Below are 6,465 nucleotides of genomic sequence, written 5' to 3'. Positions count from 1 at the left end.
TGATTCAATTTCCAAAGAAACATTCTATATATGCAACATAATATAATTGGCCTTAAAGAATCCCACAAGTAATAGAAAAAAGAAAAGTTTTAAGAACAGCCAGATGAGGAAGTGTGAGGAAAAAGAGGAAGACAAAGGACAGATGGCCAGAGGGCATGAGGACTTAAGTGAACTTGAAGGGCATGGGGATGATCCCTCTCACAAGGCAACTTCAACCCCACCTACACTGGAGCAGGTCATTGACACGTCCCCATCAACTTCACCTTCCATGGTGGAGGGAAGAGAAGGAGTGGGAGAAGCAATGATATCACTAGCACCTACTCCCAGCAATCACCCCCTCCTATGACTAGATTGCAAAAGTCAGTTCTTAAAGCCACAGAAGAAGGCCAGGATTTAGCTGATTTTCAAATCAATATGTATCCTCTGATTCAACAGTTAACTCTTCAGGTCAAGAAAGTAGAAGATACACTCCTTTTGATATAGAAATCCTCAAAGACCTGAAAAAGGCTTGCACTTTTTATGGGGCTACATCAGCTTATGTTAAGATGTTATTACAGAATTTGGCTTATGAAGTCTTAACCCCTAAGGACTGGAAATCTATAGCAAGGACATACTTAGAACCTGGACAAAACTTGTTGTGGCTTTTTAAATATAGTGAGCTCTATAGGATACAAGCCCAACAAAATAGTCAAAGTGGAGTTAATCTTCCAATCACCTATGACCAACTAACAGGTATAGGTTCTTATGCAGACATTTCAGTACAGATTAATTATCCCTTAGCAGCATATGAGTAAATTGCTGCTGCTGCTATCAAAGCATGGGCTTTTCTCCCCAGTAAAAATGACAAGGGAGAGGCCTTCACAAAAATTGTATAAGGGCCAAATGAACCCTTTGCTGATTTTGTGCGACATTTGCAGATAGCTGTCATACAAATTAATGGTGAAAGTATAGTAACAAAAGTTATGATAAGGCAACTTGCTAAAGAAAATGCTAATGAGGTTTGTAGAAAGATTATATTAGGACTATGCAAGGATGCTCCTTTAGAGGAGATCATAAGACGATGTGCCATAGTGGGCACAAATACCTTTTACTGCCAGGCTATGATGAAGACTTCCCAAGATCCCAACAAGGGAAAACAGGATCCCTTGTGGCAAGGGACTTCCAGAGAGACTCACCAATGCTTTCAATGTGGTAAAGTAGGGCATCTGAAAACTCAATGTTGGCATAGAGACAGAGTGAGAAAACAGGGTGGGAGAACAAGACCCAATACCCCATGTCCAAAATGCAACAGAGGCTTCCATTGAGCATCAGAATGTAGACTAATTCAGGGAAACTGGATGAGGGACCCAGCCCCAGGGCCCAAGGCAAAAAATACTTGGGGCATGATGGCAGCCAATGCTATACCCACAGAGTGCCTAGAAGTTCAGTATCCAGACATGACCTATCAGTGAGGAAGCAACCTTATTGGAGAAAGGGATTACACAATCAATTAGCCAGGAAGCAACCTGATAGGAGAAAGGGATTACAATTGGGGAGAATTGAGTTGGATGCAGCTGGGACAACTGAGATACCCCTGGAGAGGGTGAAATCTGTTCCTCTTCAGCCTATGGATCCCTTGCCTCCAGGCACAGTAAGCTTGACCACCTCCTGAGAGTATTTACAAAACAGCATTCATCCATACACTGATGGGGGAAACTGGGGAATGTGTAGCTAATATCCTAGTCACTACTACAGGTAGGCAGTATGTGACTTATCAACCAGGAGAAATGGTAGCATCAGGTTTACTGATACAGACTCCTAATAAGCAGTCTGGTGATAGCCACCCACATTCTCACTCCAAGCAACAAAATCCAGGCATATTTTTGACAGCAGCTGTGACAGCTGACCACCCTATGCTCACTATCTCTATAAATGGTATACCATTAGAAGAATCAGTCGACACTGGTGCAGATCATACAGTCGTAGACTGGCCCAGTCACTGGCCAGAGATTAAGGCAGACACCTATATGTCTGGCGTAAGAACATCAATAGCAGTTGAAGTTAGTGCTACCCCTTTGAGAAGGACTTTTGAAGGCAAAACAGGAGTTTTTACTCCTTTTATAGTTGAAAAAATCCCCATCAATCTGTGGGGAAGAAACATATTACAACAATTAGGATTGCAAATGAGTACTTCAGTTTTTTAGGCAGGGCTGCTATTGAAGGTCTGCCAACACTTTCACCTGTTCCTACCCAATGGAAAACTGATACACCAGTGTGGATAGAACTGTGGCCATTATTTAGTGATAAAATTCAGGCCTTATTAGATGCAACCTTCTCTAAATCCGTGGAATTCCCCAGTATTTAGAAAGAAATATGGAAAATGAAGGATGTTGACTGATTTAAGACAGGTAAATGAACAAATGGAAACTATGAGAACTTTTCAGCTTGGGCTGCCATCTCTTACTTGATTGCCCAGAGAATGGCCTCTTTGAATTATAAATATTAAGGATTGTTTTTATTCTATCCCTCTAGATAAGGAGAATATGAAAAGATATGCCTTTTCAGTGCCTAGCATTAACTTAGCTGAGCCTTATAAAAGATATGAATGGATAGTTTTGCCACAGAGAATGAAAAACAGCCCTATTATATGTCAAATGTCAAATGCTCTTACTCCAGTAAGAAAAGCATTTCCAAAAGTAATATTGTTACATTATATGGATGATATATTGGGGTATGCACCTGAGGAACAAATGTTAGAAGCATGTCTACAAAAGACCATGGAAACACTCAAGAACTACAAATTGCACATAGCTCCAGAAAAAATTCAAAAACATGCTCCCTTTCAATATTTAGGATATGAAGTATACCCTAAGGTGCTTACAGTACAAAAACTTTCCTTAATAACAGAGAAGCTAAACACCTTAAATGACTTTCAGAAATTGATAGGAGATATCCAATGGATGAGTCCAGTATTAGGCTTGACTACTATCAATTGCAACCATTATATGACATTTTAAGGGGAGACAGTGTTTTAAACTCACCACACCAGCTTACAAAAGAAGCTCAAGAGGCTTTGAGAGAAGTTGAACTGGTTTCATCCAATGTGGTTGAAAGAGTCACTCAAAAACCCTTGGAAATAATAGTTTTTTGCTACAAAAGAGGCATTCACAGCAGTCCTTCATCAAAGAAACAGTGTGATGGAGTGGGTGAACCTTCTAGCACAACCAGAATAAAGCCTTACTCCTTACCCAGTGCTTGTGGCTAGAATTTTATTAAAGGCCATTAAGTGAGCAGTACAATTATCTGGGATAAGACCTGACAAGATATACATCTTTTATACTCATGCATAAATTAATGTGTGCTGTGAAACCATCCCAAAGTGGCAAATTTTATTGGTCACATCTCCAAATCTTACACACGAGTCTCCATTAAAGATAACCAGTACTGTATACTCTCATGACTTAACTATTAAGAGAGTAGTCAGAATTCCTCTTCAGTCCACTCAGCAGAATGAATTGTATGCCATCATTCTAACTTACTTATTATCCAGGAGATATAAACATAATATCTGATTCAGCTTATTCAGTAGGTGTGGTACAAAGAATTGCCACAGCCCAAATAAAATTTGTAACTTCTAATATATATCAGCTCTTTAAAGAACTTCAAGAGCAAATGAGAAAGCATCCAGATAAGATTTATATCTTGCATGTCCACTCTCATAGTAGACTTCCAGTCCTAATTCAAAGGCAGATAGCCTTCTAACCATGTTGGCCAATACACCTTTATTTCAAGAAGCCCAAAAATCTCATTCTAAATATCATCAGGCTGCTCAAGCTTTATGTTTGCTATTTGGGATAACAAAAGAGGAAGCTAGGAACATAGTAAAAACCTGTACAGCTTGCCTTCCTTTCCATTCTTCTACGCTCCCTCCAGGGAAGAACCCTCATGGTTTGAGACCCAAAGAAATTTGGCAAATGGATGTGACCCATTATAAATCTTTTGGTTGTCTATCTTTTATCCACATTGTGGGGACACCTTTTCAGGATTCACTTTTGCAATGCCAGCAGCAAAAGAGACAGCCCGAGTGGTCACTGAATTCCTTATACAAGCATTTGCAATTATGGGTGTGCCACAAGCAATAAAAACAGACAATGGACCTGCATATGCTTCTAAACATTTTGCACACTTTTGTGCACAGTATAAGATTTTACACACCACTGGCATACCCTTTAATCCTCAAGGACAGGCAATAGTAGAAAGGAGAAACAGAGACATTAAGATGCTCTTCCAAAAACAAAAGAAAGGGTAGCCACAGGTAACCCTAAAAAGCTTCTAAATCTAGCCTTTATACTATTAACTTCTTGATTTTTGACAAAGATGCACTGCCTCCAGCAGACAGGTTTTATAACCCACCAAAAGGGCAGTGTCCAGTGCGAGCAGCTACACTATCTTTAAATAATCACCAGGTGATGTGGAGAGACCCAGAAAGTAATGAATGGAAGGGACCAGATTGGTTAACTGCTTGGGGGAGAGGATTTGCTTGTATCTCTACAGATAGAGAAGGAATCAGATGGGTGCCAACGAGTCATATTTGCCTTGTCCATCAGAGAGAGATGAAGCAGACCCTTGAAACGAAGGAGAAGACCTAAGAAACATCAGGTAGTTCTGTTGCTGACTGTGCCCACCACTGAAAGAACATGGCAGTTATGGCATTTGACTCATGGACATCAAAAATTGTTGGACTTCGAAATTCTCAGGAATCATTGGATTCCATCACACGTGAAGCAATACACAATAGATTGATTTTGGACTATGGGCTACTGAAGGAGGCATATGTGTGATTGTTGTTTACATACCCTCCTTCTAGGATTTGTGGAAATCTTTTACAATACCATGTTGACTCATGTTGTTTGTTATATCACTATTTGCATGTACAATTCATGTTTGTTACACCACATTGAGCCTGTACTGGCTGTGGAGAGAGTCCTCACTAATAGCCTGTGTGTTATTGCTATGTGCTTGTGTAATACCTCTCATGGTGTTTCTAGTAAGACCCTTCAGCCAGAAACCTGCTAACAATATCTGCCTTGACTCCCCACTTCCCTTTGGCATTTTTCATCTCTCTTCCTGAGAAGTCAGGGAGGGGCATGATCACCTCCTTTTTAGTGCTTTCACCTCCTTTCCTGAGAAGTCAGAGAGGGTATGACTACCTGTGTTGTAAAACAAAAGAAAGTGGGAGATGTAAAGGACTGAAACTCTGAATAGGTGCACAGGAATCAGACAACCAAGCACTTAAGGCTATATACCAATTGGATAATACTCTATTAGCATATGCTTGGAAAATGGCCTTTCTTACTATTCTGTGCTGGCTAGATCTTTTGGTGTATACAGATAATCGTAGGAGGGATTAGGAGGTGGAGTAAGACAAGCCAGAGTCACTTTGGAGGAGAATTTGGAGAAGGGAGGTTGGTGGAGAGTTTGTGACAGGTTTTATTGACCCCCTTCACTTCTTGCCTTAAAGACTAAAGACTCTTGCTGACCCTGACTCTAGGCTGATTCTAGGGCCTCCAGGTGGCTGACCTGGACTTCACACTTAGCAAGGACATAGTGACTGGTATATGGCCCTGCTTGTTTAGATCCATATCCAGCAGCACTAGCCTATACCTGGATTCTGGCAGCTGATCCTGAACTGAGCAGAACATCAAAACTTCAACCAAAAGCACATTAATATATATCATGACACTCTATAGCTTCTGCTTCCATTGATTTCTCCAACTCCCATGGGAGTTTTCATGAGTCATTATGAGGATCCACTGAAACATCTGATGGCCTCCCAAGTTTGTCCTCTTTATGTTACCTATATGATGATGAATGGACTTTTATAATCCTAATAAAATGCCTGACTTTTCTTCAGTACCCCTAAGCCTCTTTGGTCAAGGTGCCCCTTGGTTGAGGAAGGCTCCCTTGGGAAGGGAAATCTGGACCTTACAGGTTCCTATTCTCCATAGACTATAACCCTGCCTGTTGAGTACCAGATCTCCTAATATTTTATACCACCTGCTACTTTGATGGAAGGTCATGCAGTAATGATCTGACTCCCCCAATGATTATTTCTCCCACCAATTATGCTTCTTGTGGCCTGACTTTCAGTGGTGACCATACTCTCATCCCCTCATACTCCATCTTCACCAGGAATTCTGAAAGTGATCACTAATGTACAAACCTTCATTCCCTCTTTGTCTACTCTCTTCTTCTCTGCTTTTATGCCAACCAGACTTTTCCAATGCCCTGTTCTTAGTCTGTCCTCCCCTTTTAATGTATACTTCAGAATACTTGCTCCATATTTAACCACTAAAAAGAAGAACCAGGATAGTGGAGCCATGATGGCAGAGCATGGCAGGAACTCTCCCAAACTCAACTCCAAAGAACTATCAAATAATGCCTCAAAGTGAATTCTGGAGAGACAAGGGGAAACATTTTTTCTAG

This window comes from Sminthopsis crassicaudata, chromosome 4, assembly GCF_048593235.1.
Source record: "Sminthopsis crassicaudata isolate SCR6 chromosome 4, ASM4859323v1, whole genome shotgun sequence".
Lineage (NCBI taxonomy): Eukaryota > Metazoa > Chordata > Mammalia > Dasyuromorphia > Dasyuridae > Sminthopsis > Sminthopsis crassicaudata.
The sequence above is the reverse complement of the archived record's forward strand: the minus strand, read 5'-3'. Positions refer to the sequence as shown.